This window comes from Rattus norvegicus, chromosome 16 (assembly GCF_021556685.1).
Source record: "Rattus norvegicus strain SHRSP/BbbUtx chromosome 16, alternate assembly SHRSP_T2T, whole genome shotgun sequence".
In the NCBI taxonomy this organism is placed as follows: Eukaryota; Metazoa; Chordata; class Mammalia; order Rodentia; family Muridae; genus Rattus; species Rattus norvegicus.
In genome coordinates, this window is record NC_141549.1 from 53,985,754 (window position 1) to 54,003,446 (window position 17,693).

Consider the following 17,693-nt stretch of genomic DNA (forward strand, 5'->3'; position numbering starts at 1 on the left):
AGCCCGTGAGACCTTAGGGAAAGCACTGAGCATCTCTCAGCTGTTGTCTGTGGTCTTTCTCATCCTTAGCTCTGTCTTATTTATGGCCCTTTTCCCTCTGCTTTCCTCCAGACACTTAACTTTACCATCTAAGGACTTTCCTGCACGATGTTTCTGCTGTTTTGATTGGCCTTGCTACCCTCATGCACTAGGTCTCAATTTCGCTGCTCCAGAGAGTTCTTGTATTTAAGCCCTGGTTTCTCTCTCAGAGTCAACTGTCCCTGTGGTTTTCTCTTTCCTCCACAGTTCTCAGGATTTGGGCTGAACGAAGAAGCTCAATGAAGTAGTGAGCACATGGTCACTGTGGCTGCTGTGTCTCCCAGGTTTCCTATTGTCCCGCGTCTCCTGTGAAATGGTTGGTTCTTGTCAGGCTGTATTGAATGGATTTTTTTAAACAACTCTCTTATTTGTTTATATTCCAACTTCTTGAGTGGAACGGGCTTTACACATAACCTCAAAGGCCCATTTCTGACTTTGGTACCATCGTTTCTAGGGTTGGATTTCTTTAGCCTTTGGACACATACACCCCGGAACACACACACACACACACACACACACACACACACACACACACACACACACACACACACAATCACTTTGTGAGGCAGGGAGGCTGCACCTCTTGGGTTCACTGTGTAGGGCAGACCTAGAGGCGATGAATGGTTTCCAAGTCTGCATGATCCCGAGTTTCAGATCCCATAGGACACTCACTTCTCTGACTGCATCTAATTTTTGCCCAGCCGATAATTATTTATAGCCCTTTATCTAACTGACTTATAATTCTGCTGAGACTCAAGTGGCGGAATTGACAATAAGCTTGCCAATTATGCATTATTTTGGGTCTTTCTGTACAAACCTTCTTTTCTAGCAGACCAAAAATTATCATTTAGACTCTCCTTTTTGTGAATCCCTCCCCCACCCCCACCTCCATGTCTGCTTGCGAATTGAACTTGAGAGATCTCAGAAGGCTGAATTTATCAGTAACCACACCCTCAAGCACATCCCTTCATTCATTTACCAACAGTGTTGCCCATGGTAGGAATGAATGCCAAGGGGAAACCAGGGGAGGGGTACATGTTAAGTTTTTAAGTTGTTGAATTGGGCTCAGCGGATCAACAGCAATTTCAAAAACATTTTCCTGATGTTTCGTGTATTCTCCTCCTGCCTTTGGCGCGTGCACAGGCCTCTGAAGATGTCAAAGAACCATGGGGCACAGAGAACAGCTGCAGATCCAGACCAGAGATGCTCTAGAAATTCATTCGGGGCACTGGCTCGGTGGTAAAGAGCATCTATTGCTCGTGCAGAAGACCAGGGTTGAGTTCCCAGCACTCATGTCAGGCTGCTCACAACTGCTCCAGGGGATCCGACGCCCTCTTCCGGCCTCAGCGGACACACAACTTTTTAAAACGGAAGAAGGAAGGAAGAAATTCATTTTGTTAGCAGTGGCATAAGGACCCGGAGGGTAAGGCAGGACTTGCTTGTGGCAAGGGCAAGGCTATGGTCACGACCAAACTTTGCTGTTTGACCACTCTGGCACTCTGTGTCTCCCTGCCATGCTCACAACTTACCATCCTCGGCCCATTCATCTCCACTTCCGGTCTGTCTGCCCCTGGACGAGATGAAGTCTGAGCTTTCTGTTTTCTTTCTCAAGTCTGGGTGCGCACGTGGGAAGGAGGAATCTTCCATGTGTGCCAGGCTCCCTGGGGCTGCTAAAACTGAGCTGTGAACTGTGCTCTCAGCGAACAGAATGCCTAGCTGTTCTGGAGGCTTCTTATCTCGTCTAGGTCTTCTGCTGGAAGGGTTGGCTCCTTCTGAGAACTATGAGGAGAAAGTGTTCTTTGCCTCTTCTAGCTTCTAGTACCTCCTGGAAGTCCTTGGCTACGGTTTTGTCACTCCAATCTCTGTCTCCATCTTTGCACGCCCAGCTCCTTTGTGTATCTTTGCCTCATCTCCCCTCTGAATGCCTTCCTTTGTCTCTACATTTTCCCTTTCTATAAGGACGTCAGTCTTTGGAACCCGGCCCTATCTTTGTGATCTAACTTAAGCTTGACTATCTTTGTAAAGAACCTGTATTCAAGTAAGGCCACATTCTGGGGTGCTAGAGATTAGGACTTCTTGTCTTTCGGGGTCGTACACAACTCAACCCAAGACACCATCAAAAGTGTGTTCCCTGTCAGTTAAGCTACCACAGTGGAGGTATCCATGCAAAGGCACACAGACAGCTGAGGGATATCTTTCTGGACCTAGATGGTGTTTAAGCGAATAAGCAGGAAAAAAGCTTAAAGGTGTTATTATTGAGCCAGGCGTTGTGGTCCATACTTTTAGTCCAAGCAGGCAGGAGGCAGACCCATGTTCCTGTGAGTTCTATACCAGCTCAGGCAACAAAGTGAGGCCCTTTTTCAAAAACAAAAAAACAAAAAAACAAAAAACAAAAAAACCCAAAAAAACCAAACAAACAAACAAAAAAACAAAAACCAAAGGTATTCTTATTGCTGTTCTTGTTACTACTCTCAACATCCTTCTTCAAGTTTTTGTCATTTACTCATTCATTCATTCATTCATTCATTCATTTGTTCATTCATTCATTTGTCATAACTTTGTTGTTAAATATGGTAGCCCCTGTTCTAAAGGCAATCAATAAAACAGACACAAATTCTGATCTTTGCTGCTCTGGTTTGCCTAGGATTTAATTGTGTCACCGGAAGGCCTATGTGTTGGAAGTGAGTGCTTAATGTGGAGGTTTCAGTAAGGATGTGGTGAGACCTTTAAGAGTTGAGGCATGAGCAGAGGTTGCTAAGTACCTTGAAGCATCCCATGGTTTTCACTGCAGCATGATCGCTCCGTTTCTTGTCTCCTCCTGTGCTTGTTCCTTCTCACATATGCTCCATCATTGTGCTGTTACCCCATGAGCTCTATGGCAGAGCTAGATGATGCCAGCACCTTGTCCTTAGATGTGCACACCTATGAACTAAAATGGCATGGTATCAGCGATGTAATCATAGTTATGAACACTGGACCGATAGACTCATGGGGTTTTTATTGTAGTTGCAGGAGACCCATGTAAATTAAATATGCAATCATGTTAGGTTAAAATCAACAAGCAAGGAAAGGCAAATGCCAAGAGAAATGGCGATGCATTTTTGGGTTAGGTGAAAAGCAACACTCAGGCTGTATAGATGGTATTGAAGATTTGGGTGTAAGGAAACTTAGACAGTAATGGGGAAATGCATTCCAGGCAGAAGGAGCAGCGATCACAAGGGCGATGGCATTACAACATGGCCAGATCGTGACCAGAGTGGCCAACAATAACAAGGAGATGGATAATGCTAGACTGGGAGGAGCAGAGGGGGAGAGGCCTGGAGAAGATGAAGCTGAGAACAAGCAGCAGGAAAGGCTCATGAGAGCATGGGCATTGAAGGATGCTGAGGGATGCTTGGTACATGAGGGCACTGGCATTGAAGGATGCTGAGGGATGCTGGTCTTTCACTTAGATAGACCTGATCCCCACTCCCCCCATGAAGACCTTAAAGGGAAGTGATTCAGCCTGACTCAAATACATGCACGGCCATAGAATAGGAACAGAGCAGCCATTCAGGGACCATAATGGTGACCTAAATCAGATGTGATGAGGGTCTGAACCAAGGAGACAAGTGGGGTGGGTGAAAGGGCTTTCATTCTAGAATCTATAAATGTCAGTTACCTATAGGTAATTCTTCTTAGTAGACTGGGTATGGTTTATGGGGGAAAATGTTGATTCTAAGATATTTTTTTTTTAGTCTAAGCAAGTAAAAAACTGGGATTCAGAGCTCAGTATGGAACAAGGATTAGAGGCTCATGAGCTTCCTCCTCCCCCATCATGAAAATATCACAGGGCATGTGTCAGGCCTCCAAGGTCTTGTATTTTTCACACCCACCCCGCCACTCAGGACTATCCTCCCCTTTCCCAATAGAAACCATGGCATTTTCCCTCCCCCTCCCCACTCTCTCCTGCTTCTCGCTTTCCACTGACATGTCTCTCTTCCCTGAAATTCGTATTTCAACTTTGCCTCTTCCAATCTGAAGCCCAAATCAGCCACTGGCTTCATGTTTTCATTCTATGTTCTCTGAGCCAGACACTGTGGTGGCTGAGGTTTGGGGTGAGCCTTCTCAGATGGATGCCTTTCTCAGCCCCCTTCATGCTCATGATACTCCTCTGATGTCAGCTGTCGACTCCGTCCAGGCATCTGCTGCCTCGCTATGCCACTCCCGTCTGCAACTGGGATTAATATGGAACCGTTTGGGCTATTCCCTTCCTTGGTAAAGATGTAAGCTATCTCTACCGAGCCTGCTTCCTTCCCTTCAGTAACTCCTATTGGAGGTGGATGAGTGGCTCTGGCTCCCTTCTTTCATGTACAGAGTTGTATCTCTTGGTGTGTCTGCAGACCTAGCTCAAGTCTCCTCCAACTCTCTGGGGTCTCACCTCTCCCAGACTCGAGAGGTGAACAGGAAGGGGGAGGGGAAGAGGAAAGAAAGGCCAGGTGGGAACTGTGAGTGCTGAGCTCTCGACTTTGATCTAATGAACTGTTGGCCCTTCTGCTTGTCTGGCTCTCAGCCCTACCCTCCTGGGTCCAGTTAATTATTAGTGTCTTTCTGAGAAGAAGATTGAATTGTGCCATAAACCCAGTACAACTAAACAAGCTTATTTGAGCAAGAAGTGTATTCTAGAACCAGGTATGTATCCCCTTTCCCTTACCCCCAATCCCCTTGCCACATACACACATGCTGTGACCATCTATTATAACTAGAGAGACAAGAAGGGACAAACAGGGTATTATCTGATAGGTAAAGTCTGGTGGTTGTCTAATTTGAGCACAATTTGGTAACCTCCATCCTGGGATTAGCTGAGGGGTCAGCGCTTGTGACTGGCTGAGCCTTATTTACTTAGCTATAAGAGTGTACTCTTTGGACCTACTTGGATGACTTGCACACCAATTTAAATTGTAGCTCATTAGCTACGGGGTTCCCTTAAGGCCAATATGTTAAAGGCAGGGGCTGGTGTAAGCTAAGTCATCCAACAGTAGCGTTCACTTTGCTCTAAAGTTCATTTTGACTTAAATTATCATGACCAGAGAATAAATGGTATCTTCCCAGGGCATTCTGGAATTCCTGTGCTGCACTGTACCAGTGTCAACATGATATCAGACCCTTGCTCATTGACCTTGGTTGATTCCTAAGGGCTCAGGAGTCAGTTCAGCTTGCAATACCTAGTCTACAGGGTTGGATGACTGATATTTCCTGAGGTTCATTAGGGACGAGGGTTCCTATGGAGAGTTGCAAAGGAGCTCTGGGGATCCCTTGTGAATCTCATTTAAGACTTGACTTTGCACTAATGGCCTGATTAACCATGAGATCAATACTTATTTAAAATCCTTGTTGCCTGAATAGCATATGCTTTTGAACATCCAAGCAGCTGTGTGTGTGTGTGTGTGTGTGTGTGTGTGTGTGTGTGTGTGTGCATGCGTTTGTTTTCTTCAAGGAGAAAAAGAAAAGGTTGGTGAAGGGTTATTTAGGAAGCAAAAGAAAACTTGTAATACTGACCCTTTAACCCAGAAATTCTCACCAGTCCTAATGCTTGACCCTTTAATATAGTTTCCCATATTGTGGTGACCCCTAACTATAAAATTATTTCTGTTGCTACTTCATAACTGTAATTTTGCTACTGTGATGAATCATAATGTAAATGTCTGTTTTCTGGTGACCAAACTCCCCATCCCCCACAAACAGGTCATTACCCACATCGTGAGAACCACTCATCTATAACAAACACTTACCTTATATCTAGTACTTTATCCACAGATGTTTTGCCAAATGAAATAAAATCTTACATTTGCACATCCAGGGTGGATAAGGCAGCTCATGAGGCAGAAAAGGGTCCCAAGAGCAGGCAAAAGAGTCAAAGACACCCCAACTCCCATGTTAAGAGCCCCACAAGAACACCAAGCTACACAACCGTAGCGTATATACAGAGGACCTTGCACGGACCCATGTAGGCTCCCTGATTATCACTTCAGTCTCCGTGAGCCCATCTGAGCCATGTTTAGTTCATTATGCGAGCCATGTTCTCCTGGTATCCTCCACCCCTTCTGTCCCTACAATCCCTCCTGCCCTCCTTCTGAAGGATCCCCGGCTCCACCTAATGTTCATTTGAGGGTCTCTGTTTCTGTTTCCATCAGCAGCGGGAGGAAGCCCCTCTGATGAGAGCTGAGGGGTCTGAGCTACGAGTAGAGCAGAATAATCTCATTGACTTTTCCCCAGTTGTATTTGATTTTATGCTAGGTCTCTGAGCTAGCCAGTTTCCAGTTCCTGGTCATCCAGGTTGTGTCGGGCATGGCGTGGGCCTCAGGTTAGACCAGGCATTGGTTGGCCACCCCCGAAGGTGATGCACCACCATTACGCCAGCAATTTTGCAAGCAGGACAAATTGCAGGTTGAAGATTTTGTGGCTGGGTTGGGATTCCATTTCACTCTGGTTACAGAAGATGGCCAGTTCAGACTCTGCCCTATTACTAGGAGTCCTCATCACCATGACCTTCATAGATCCCAGAGAGCATTAGGTTTGCACACCACCACCCAAATATCCCCCAATTCCAGTCATCCCCCACCTCAAGCATGATACCTCCCCCCTGTTTCCGTCCCCGCCAACCCTTACCCCAGTCCATCTAAAAAATAGCCTAATTCCCTTTCCTAGGGAGATCCATGCATCCCTCCCCCTTAAAGCCCTCCTTGTTACATCTATAGATTGTAGCATGATTATGCTGTGCTTTACAGGCAATATTCACCTATAAGCAAGTACATGCCATATTTGTCTTTCTGGATCTGGCTTACCTCACTCAGGATGACTTTTTTTCTTAGTTCCATCTATTTGCTTGCAGATTTCATGATATCATTTTTTTAAACAGCAGAGAACTACTCCATAGTGGAAATGTACCACATTTTTGACATCATTCTTTTTTTTCCATCTTTATTAACGAGTATTATCATGATCATTTCCTTCTACAAGGAGATCACAGACAGCTCTGAAATATGTTACGTCCTATGGAGAAAAGGATGTCATCTGACATGACCTGGTCCCAACAATTTTGTGTTTGGCTATTGAGAGGACAGCAAGCCTCCCAAATTCTGTTCTAAGTGAGTAAATGTGGCATTAGACATAAGAATGTGTTAGTTGACTTTCAGCTACTGAAACAAAATACCTAAGATAACTAACTTGCGAAGAGCAAAGGTTCATTTTGGTTGATAGTATTGGAGGTCAGTGGCCTGTTGGCCTTATTGATCTTGAGGCATGACTGATGAAGGGTACAGTGGAGAAGGACCAGGGACTACTCTGTGATGCTTCCAACAACCTGCCCTCTCACTAAGACCCATTTCCAAAAGATATCCCCAGGTCACGTAAGTGTCATCTTGGACAGTAAGCCGTTAATATATGAGCTTTTGAAAAGCATTTAGTGCTAAACAATGAAAATGAGTCATTAACAGAAGAGACACGCTGCAAGCTCTTGAGAGACGGGTGAAATCAAGTAGGGCAGATATGCTCAACCATGAAAGTCTCAATAGCAAAGCAGAAAAGGTAGACTCAAATGGAAAGAGAGTGATTCTCTACAGTTCCTTCGGAGCACAGGCAAAGCACACGACTCCACTGAATTCTATCTTATCCTTCTCTGGGATTGTAGAGTCATCATTATAGAGTCATAGGATTATTATATTTTCTTAGTGTGATTGAATACCTGACAAGAACTTGTGCTAAGGAAGGTATAATCTGGGCTCACCATTCAAGAGAGGAAATCATGGTGGCAGGAGTGTGGGGAAGCTGGTAACATGGCGTCTGTAGTCAGGAGGGAGAGGGAAATACCTGCTGCTGTTCAATTAGATTTCCTCTTTGGAAATGCCTCCACAGACATAGTGTGTGTCCTGGGTCATCCCAAACCCAGTCTGACTGACAATGAAAATTCATAGGGGTGTGTAATTGAGGGTCATATAGGAAAACAGTGTGTCCGGGTGGGATGGTTGCTCTGAGTCCAGGGTTCTGGCTCTGCTATGATGTTGCCCCCCAACCCTGTCCCCGCTATTCCACACTGGGCACAGGGCCTCATCCTCCTTCTCCTACCTACTAAGAATATGTGGCAATGGTCTCACTAACTGTATTGCGCATTTCACTCAGTCCCTACTCGGCTCTTTGAGAGGATGACTTATGGTACATTTTTAAAAAAGATGTCCACTTTCTGTGACTTATGAAAGCATCAAGCTCAGCTATTATAGAATTGTCTCTGAGAGCCAAAACTTTCCTTTGCTTCAGTTCCCTAGTGCACTATTGCCTAATGGGTAAATACGACTGCTCTTTCCAAAGAGCGAGAGCAAATGAGACCCTTACACCACTTTATTCTCCCATACGAAGTACAAGAGTGACAAGCCTCCAGCTTTGCAGAGCTCCCACCAGATAAATATTTAATGGAAAAGAACACTGGGCTAAAAGTCAATGCAGAACCCTGCTTGGCCTGCAGCCGTCACCTTTGTCCCCTTTACACTCCCCTTCAACACCCAAAATCTGCAGGCTCAACAGAGTCTGGCCTCTGGGAGCCTTGCAGATCTAACCATATGATTCCGATATCTTTCCTGGCCTTTGCTCTATGCTGCACCCCTCGGGTGTACACAGTGAGCCCACCTTGAACAGGACCATCGCATTCCCGCTCCATTTCTTAAGCTTGAACACTCATGTTTGTCATTGCCAAGTACATAGGTCCCGGTGACTCAGAGTTTCTTACCTTGTAGTATGAGCCACCCTCCCAGGGACAAGAGATCTGTTGCTGATAATGGGGCTCACCACCTGGGGCCAGGTACCAAACACTGAATGCTGGTATGAGGCCTCAGCACCACACACTCCCAGTTTGTCCTCTTATATCCAATGCTACCACTGCCTTGTGTAGCCACAGACACAGAATCCTTACTCTGTTTCCTGGATGGTGCCTTTCCCTTGGCAATACCCTCCTAGGGTTTTCACAAAGTACTTGTACCATTCAGGGAGGTTTTCTTGATTCCTGTGGTCTAACCTACTTGATTAAAAAAAATCTAGGATGGGGAAAAATGGTTCTGGTCCTGACTCTTCTTTCATGACACCCCTGAGCCACTGCACCTTAACCACAGGATGGGTGTGCATTTTAAAGGTGTTAAGGGAGGGCTGACGATGGATATGTCTATACCTCCATGCTTGCACCTACAATATGAGGATCCTGCAAACACCACATTTTCACCAACAGTAAGATAGAAAGCCCTTTTTTATCAACACACAATGTACCTTTGCTTCACCTGTAATTCTAGTGTTCCTGTAACAAAAACAACAGATGGCCACCGGCTTCCATTCAAGAAGGCCCTGGAGACCCAAGAGAAAGGACTGTGGAGTAAATACTACAACTTTCTCCCCATCATGCTAGTATTTCTGGGGGCTAATTTTCAAGATAATACCCCAGGCCGATAGGATCAAAGAATCATGAAACACAACTTAAAACTGTCCGTTGCCCAAAGCAAGTCCCACTGTGTAACTATTGCCCAAAGGCATACTACTGGTAATGTTCATGAAATCAGATGCAACCCAAGAACAGCTTAGAAGGGGGCAAGGCTGCCATCAGGGGTCGAGATGCTTGCTGTGACCTGCTTTCCTTTCTGTTCACCTCTGCTCTGCAGGATGGAATGTTCGTAGGAGTGTGTCTTGTCGGATAGGGTTTCATTGCTGTGAGGAGACGCCATGACCAAGGCAACTCTTACAAAGGAAAACATTTCATTGGGGCTGGCTTGGAATTCACAAGTTTAGTCTGATATCCTCATGGCGGGAAGCACGACAGCACACAGGCAGACATGGTGCTGGAGAGGAGCTGAGTGTTAACATACAGATCTGCAAGCAGCAGGAAGAGACAGTGAACTTCTGGGACCTCAAAGCCCACTCCCCAGTGACAAATACCTTCTCCAATGATGTCATCCCCACTCCAACTAGGACATACCTCCCAATAGTTCAGGTTCCTATGAGCTTATGGGGCCATTTTCATTCAAACTGCCTCACCCTCCTTATTTATGCAGACACACACTGTGTTCTGGATGACAAGAAGCAGTCCCAAGCAAAATCTCCTTTGGTGTAGCCTACTGTGCTGTAGGCATATTTTGGTATAAAAATTAGATTCTTTATGGATATACCTATATTGTTTATTCTGTGTCTTATATACACCAGCTGACCAGATTCTTTTTTTTTTTTTTTCGGAGCTGGGGACCGATCCCAGGGCCTAGGCAAGCGCTCTACCACTGAGCTAAATCCCCAACCCCAGCTGGCCAGATTCTTAATTCTCCTGCCTCAGTCTCCCAGCTGCTGTTACTTCAAGCATTTGTTAGCCACTCTTCTTCTTCTTCTTTTTTTAAAGATTTATTTATTTATTTTATGTATATGAGTACACTGTAGCTGCCTTCAGACACACCAGAAGAGGGCATCAGATCTCATTAAAGATGGTTGTGAGCCACCATGTGGTTGCTGGGAATTGAACTCAGGACCTCTGGAAGAGCAGTCAGTGCTCTTAACCACTGAGCCATCTCTCCAGCCCTCTTCCTCCTCCTCCTTCTCCTCCTCCTTCCCCTTCCCCTTCCCCTTCTCCCTCTCCCTCTCCCTCTCCTCCTTCTCTTCCTTCTTCCTTCCTCCCTCTCCTCCTTCTTCCCTTTCTTCTTCTTTTAATGTTTTTCAAGACAGTTTCTCTGTGAAGCCCTGACTGCACTGGAACTCAGTCACTCTGGAGACCAGGTTAGCTTCAAACTCAGATCTGTCTGCCTTTGCCTCCCAAGTGGTGATATTTAATTTGTGTACCACAACTGCCTGGGTTTCAGAATAAAATATTTTTCTTTAACATAACCTTTTTATTGATTATCTGGGAAATTCACATCATGCACCTGATCACCCTTCTTCCCAGTCTTTCTGTGTCAGCCCCTTTGCCCTTGTGACCTCATCTCCCTGCCCCTTAAATAAAACTGAATGCTTCCCCTGCCACATCCCCACCAGAAGCCATCAGTTGTGGAGAGCTATGTTCATCATCCCTATCACAATTTTTAAGAGTTCATTGATGACTTCCCTCTAGGCTGTTATTTTTTTGAGGGGGTGGGGTGGGGAGGATAGGGCTTGTTGTAGACATTTTCTATGTCCCTCCCTCAGAACTGTGTGTCTGCTGTCACCCGTGTCACAGCAGAAGTAGACTCCTTGCTCTTCACAGTCAGCAGGAGCAGGGATCATGGGCCCCACAGGCTTTCTGGTGACAGCACAGACCACAAACATGGCCTCTGGGTGTCGTAGGACCACAGACCCAGACAAGGCATCATCCTGGACCATGGACATCAACATGGCCTTGGAGAGCAGAACAGGCCACTCAGATCAGTAAGCCCTTGGTGGTAGCAAGGCCCATGGATATAAACATGGCTTCAGGTGCAGCACAGACTACAACATCCACATGGCCTTCAGTGGTAACACAAGCCACAGTTATCAACAGGGTACCCCTCCCCCACCACCAGAGGGTCAGGTGGGTGCAGGCCTGGCTGGCTTCTCCGGCTGCCCATCATGGTGGAATACAGAATAAATTATTTAACTGTCTTCCCTCCTTATACATGGAATATATATATTTTAGTTTACAGACATAATCTAACCCTAGACCCTAGAAGGCATATAATTTTCTGTCTATAAAAACTAACAAAGAAGGGGCTAGAGATCCGGGGTATCTGGTAAAGTGCTTACTGTGCTTGGATGAGGACTTGGATCCAGGTCTCCAACACCCACACAGAACTCCCACATGATGACAAGTGTCTGTAGTCCCAACATTGGGGAGGCAGGGACTGGAGGATCCCTGAAGCTAACTGGCCAGCCAGCCTAGCAGATCTATTCAATGGATTCCAGATTTGATGAGAGAACCTATCTCAAACAATAAGACAGGGATAGTGAAGAGGACACTTTTATTTGATGAGACACGTCCCCCAAAGGGTATTTCATTCCTCCTCGGTGGCACCATTTGGGGGAGTTCAGGAGGCACAGCCTTGCTGGAGGAAGTTTGCCACGTCACAGAGTCTATGTAGCCTCATCTCATTTCCAGTTCTCACCTCATTTCCAGTTCTCTTCTGCTTCATGCTTTGGCTGAGATGTGATCCTTCAGCTTGTTGCCATGGCGACCCACCACGATGGACTTTTATCCCTCTGAAAGTGTGAGACCAAATCAGCTATTTCTTCCATGCATTTTCTTTTGGCCATGGCATTTTATCCCAAGCAACAGAAAAGTAATGAATACAACCCTGGATATTGACCTCTGGCCTCTCACGCATATACACACATTCATGAGTTTGTACACCTATCGTACCACACACAAACACATAAAACCAACCAAGCAGGTTGTCTCATTACTGTGTATGTCAGGTGCTTTGACCGGCATTTCATATTCAGTCTCTGTTCTCTGGGTTTAAAAAACTAAGCTTACTTTTTAAAAAATCATCAAATTCAAAGTTCTGCATATGTCTCCCCAGGGAGGGTGGTTGCAGTGCTAAATAGGAAAGGGGCTGGGATTAGAGAAGTTGGACTTCCCTGCTCAGTCTCTTGGTAGGTCCTGGTGTGTATCTTTCCCAGACTGTGTGTGTGTGTGTGTGTGTGTGTGTGTGTGTGTGTGTGTGACATTTGTCCAAAGGAGCCTGGTCCTGTCAAGAGCGCTAGATATAAGATCCATATGGAGTGAATATTATTCTTATTAGCGTCTTAGTTAGGGTCTGATGAGGTTAAGGGCTTCTCCTAGATCCTAGGATTTGTTTCGATGGAAACAGAATGTCGTCTCTGGTGTGCTCTGTGGCTCATACGGAGACTGTGACTTTGGTGGTTCTGCTTTGACGTGGCTGTGCCCCACTGTGTAAATGATCTCCAGCGGAAACATTTCATGTATTGAATACTAGTGCGAATGGCCAGCAACCATTTAAGTGCCATCCCAATTTAAGTGCGATTCCCAGGAACACGGGTGGGAAATCACAGCCACCGACTACACAGGAGAGGGAAGTGCTCATCCTCCACCAGGTCAGAGCATGTCCTACAGAGAAGAAGGTATCAGACCTGATGCTCTAAGGTGAAGCTGGAGGTCCACTTGGACACCTGCCTGCTCACATTCCGGGATGAGACAGTTTCCATACCCACCACCTGCTATCAGGGGACGTGAGCAAACCAGTGAGGTCCACACCCCTCTTGTTCCTCATCAACATTAAAGGGGACACAAGAAAATCCACACATGCATCATTTTGAGGGTGGCTGGAGACACACTGTAAACAATAAACTTCCAGCAAAACTCACAGTATTTTTAGGACACTGAGCTTGGAATGTAAAAATAACAGATGGTGTACACACACACACACACACACACACAAACACACACACACACACACACACACACAGAGTCTGGGAAAGATGTGCATTGTCACCACATGAAAATGTTTCAAAGATAGTTGCATTCCTGAAGAACAGTCTCCTTCGAAATTCCTTAATCCCTAGTCTTCCTCTACATACCATCAGCAGACAGGAAGGAGATCGGTTCTTGACAGTACATATAAATTTCAAATTTTATTGTTGTTAGTGGTGCTTTAAAATGTCTTTGTACTGTCTTTTAATTTTTTTAATGTATATCTATCATCTATCTTCTTTCTTTTTTCTTCCTGTCTATTGTTGATCTATTTATCTATCTACCCACCTACCCACCTACCCACCTACCCATCTATCTATCTGTCTGTCTGTCTGTCTGTCTGTCTGTCTGTCTGTCTGTCTGTCTATCTATCTAGTGTGTGCTGTAGGGGACTTGGTTCTTTCCTTCCACCATGTGGGTCCTGGGGATTGAACTCAGTTCATCAAGCTCTGTGGCCTTTATCCACTAAGCCATCTTACACACACACACACACACACACACACACACACACACACACACACACACACTTGTGTGTTGTCAGTGGAGGTCAGAAGGCCACACTAGGTATGCTGGCACTAGAGCTTCTGGCGGCTGTGAATCACTATGTGGGTGCTGGGAACCCACCTAAGACCCTCAGCAGGAGCAGCCCATGCTCTTAACCCTTGAGCATCTTCCCAACCCCTGGGCAGCCCTTTTTGAGCTTGCAGTTTTTCTGCTAAGTTAAGGATGAGCCATGCTGCCTTCCTGGTCTGACACTTCTCGGTCATTACATAGTCATGCATAGGACATTTCCAAAATTACTAATTTATAAAAGCTTAGCTGATTCTGTTGCAGGATTAGAAAGATGCTAAATTATTAAGGGCAATAATTTTTTAAACAGCTCAATATGAAAACCACTCATGAAAGTCTCTGCCCCTGGCTTGTGGTATGCTTTATTCCTGAGGCCTGGAGAGGCTACCACCACATGGGGACAGCCACAGATAAGGGACTGGGTGAAGAGCAAGGATCACCCATTCTGGACAAATCCCGCCAATTTGGAAGAAGTTTCACTATTTTAAATGCTGTTCTTTCAGGTACACTTCCTTACCATTTTAAAGAGCGTTCTTTAAAATAATCATAATTTGCATGAGCATGAAATATCAGTCTATCATTCAAATGCTCTCCAAAGCTTCAGAATAAAAGTAGGAGGCACCGGCAGGCTGAGGCTGCCAAGTGAGGAATGGTTTGTGAAGGATGAACATGTCATTTCGAATATGTTGAATAAAAATACATTTTGAAAATGCTTGAATGGAGAGCAATCTGGGATGCGTTGAATAGAGGATGCGTTCTAATTACTATAATGCGCCAATTCAAGGATACCGCTGGAAATTGCTCAATTTCAGAATCAATAGTTCTGATTGCTACACGTTTGAAAGGATCTCAGAGCCTTTCTACTTTGAAAGCTCTGCTATAGTCATCCTTTGAGGTTTATGCTAAGAAGCCAGGGGTGGGGAACAAAGGCACTCTGCAAGGGTAAAGATTTTTTTTTTTTGCCTGAAATTCCTGAGGGATCTGGGATTTAAACCTGCTATGTTGAGTTGGGTGCATAGATTAGATGGCATTCTCAAGAGCTAAAACTGGCAATGTTTGCCTAAAAGGAAGAAGCCTAGTACGAAAGTTCCACAGTTGTTTGCCAAAGGCTACATCTGATCCTTTTTGGTGTGTGTTTGAATAAGGGGATAGTAGGGTTGCTTAGCTGAACACAAAGCATATTTTTGTTCTGAAGGAACACTTAGAATATCTGACTTTAAAACAGAGACAGAATTCCTTCTCTGCTTGAATTAGCACACCAACCAGTGAATCAACAAATATTTGTTGAGATCCTGCAACGGAACCTTGGACTTCCTTGTTTGATAACTCTTGGCAGATGCTCTAGTATCCTGGAAAAGAAAATATTTCCTCTACCAAATCATGTTAAAACGTGCTTATCTTTCCATTTCATATTTATACTTACTAAAGGAGTTTTTCTGAGATCTTTTATCTTCCCACGGAAGGGCATTATCCATTTTATCCTCTACATTCAGTTAAAACAAAACAAGACATAGATTCATGGGATCACTTTAAACCTCGAGTGGGGGCAGGCATACAGATGTGTAATTAGATGCTACTTAACTACTGGTCCACAGTGTGCCTTTGGGGACCATAGTTGAAGGACACAGTTGGAGGCCGTAGAGTTGGATCAGGAAATACTGAGTCTCTTCCTGACCTATTTCCCTGTCCTGAATTTACTCTCATGACATTCCAGGATTGCGGTGGCAAAATCTCTCAGTGAGATTCTAAGTGGATTTTGGGCACATCCATTATAATTTTAACTTAGATAGCTACTCTCTGAGACTGTATTAGATCACAACTTCTTCAACAGCGATACTTACCAATAGCAAGAAAGTTACCTCACACTTTCCTTCATACGCAGAATCTAGATTGTACTATACATGAAAACAGGTTATGGAGACAAGTGGTGGTAAGGAGGGGGACCAAGAGAAGGTAAGAGGAGATAGACATGAACAAGGGACAACAATACACTTGTATGAAATGCCATAAGGAAACCCACCATTTTTTATGCTGACTTAAAACATTTATTTTTAAAACCCGACGAGAGCTAGACATGTAGCTCACTGGATGAGTGCCTGCTAGTGTGGGCAAAGCCTTGAGTTTGATCCTAGCACTGCAAAAATAATTTTTAATGACTTATATTACTGGAGCTCCACTTCTACACATCCAACCAAGTGCATTTTTGGAAAAATTTTATCTACCAATATACAATATTCTTGTCCTTATTCTCTGAATAGTAAAATATAATGATTATTTATGATAGCATATATCACACTATTAGATTGTATATGTATCATATTAGATAGTATACATAATCTTGAGATTGTGTGGCATGTCTAGATGTCCAGAAGGATGTTTACAGATCATACACAGGTACTACACTATTTTATATGAAGGACATAAGCATCCTAGGGAATCCTGGAAAACAGTCTTCATGAAAGCAAGAACAACAATAATAAAAGAGACCCAGATACATCCTATTTAAGAGCCATTCCACGACTCTTCCTTTACCAAAGGTTTGCTTATGCATATCTCTATGCTGGAGATCTGTCATGGAGAATATATGATTTTTAAGTGGGTGTGTCCAAGGGGAAGTTGCATCTAATCAAGGAGAGAAGACTGTGGGAGCTAAAGAAACCTTGAGTGAATGTGTATTGTTGACATGGGGACAGTGAAGTCAAGGACCCCAGTGCCTCAGACCCATGGGAGAGGCAAGACACTTCCACTGTGTTTACAAATGATTGACCAGTATGCCAAAAAACAAACAAACAAACAAACAAGAAAAACCCTAAGAACTGCAACTTCCTCTTCTCAGGTGTTTACAGACTGCTGGCCTACAGAGACTTGCAGAGGACAAGAGAGAATGGTTAAGATTCCCGCCATCCCCACCCCCACCCTCGCGCTGTACACCGTGAACACGCTGGAGTTCTGAGTCTTTGAGATAGTTGGTGCCATTGTATCAGACTAAACACAGCCCACCTGACCATGGCTTTTCTGTCTCTCCGTGTGTCTTTCTTCATTCCCTCATTCCTTTGGTCAGGTTTCCAGACCCAAGCCATACAAGTCTTGGCCGAACAGCCAAAAATATAAAAACAATAGCAGCCTGTATATAAGAAATACTCAAGTTAATAAAAAAAAAAATAGCAGCCAATACGCAGTATAATAAACTCTTGCCCTAAAGTGAATTAGTCACGGTGAGTCGACTCTAAAATACACAAAGTCCAGTGTGTGTGTGTGTGTGTGTGTGTGTGTGTGTGTGTGTGTCAGCTCCTGAAGGATGGGCAGTTAGTTCCCTGCCTGGTAGGTGGTGAGTTGGGTCCCAGGTCTTCAGTCATTTAGCTTCCGTCCTCAGCACTTGGTTTCCTAGGCTACTGTGAGTTTCCCAGATTAAGCTACTGCCTCCTTTGCAACAGTGGAGAATTTCACACGGTTCTCTTCAGCTAGAACTTAGTCATATGGGCCATACCTAACTTCAAAGGAGGAGGCGGTGTTCTGGACACGAGGGAAAGGGGTATCAGCTCAGCAGTAGGAAGAGCATGCTGTTTGATCCCCCCCCCCCCCCCCCCCGGCAGCATAGAAACAAACAAAA

General features: G+C 44.8%; 1 protein-coding gene and 3 long non-coding RNA genes across 6 annotated transcripts in view; 3 read left to right on the plus strand and 1 right to left on the minus strand.

The window, feature by feature from the left end:
- Positions 1 to 2,698, plus strand: part of LOC120097416 (uncharacterized) — a 29,615-nt gene extending 26,917 nt beyond the window's left edge. For all 4 annotated transcript variants that reach the window (XR_015639906.1, XR_015639907.1, XR_015639908.1 and 1 more), the window contains 2 exons: positions 286 to 394; positions 1,222 to 2,698. This is a non-coding gene — a long non-coding RNA (uncharacterized LOC120097416). The remainder of the gene's footprint in view (positions 1 to 285; positions 395 to 1,221) is intronic.
- Erich1 (glutamate-rich 1) overlaps positions 1 to 17,693 on the plus strand; it is a gene marked incomplete at its 5' end in the record, with an annotated part of 52,793,804 nt that overhangs the window by 23,115,194 nt on the left and 29,660,917 nt on the right.
- Positions 1,001 to 7,237, minus strand: LOC120097417 (uncharacterized). The gene is made up of 3 exons (XR_015639911.1): positions 6,903 to 7,237; positions 2,841 to 3,007; positions 1,001 to 1,436 (listed from the first exon to the last, which is right to left on the minus strand). It is a non-coding gene; the product is annotated as an uncharacterized LOC120097417 (long non-coding RNA).
- LOC148000563 (uncharacterized) lies at positions 4,637 to 17,284 on the plus strand. The gene is made up of 2 exons (XR_015639910.1): positions 4,637 to 4,749; positions 16,920 to 17,284. It is a non-coding gene; the product is annotated as an uncharacterized LOC148000563 (long non-coding RNA).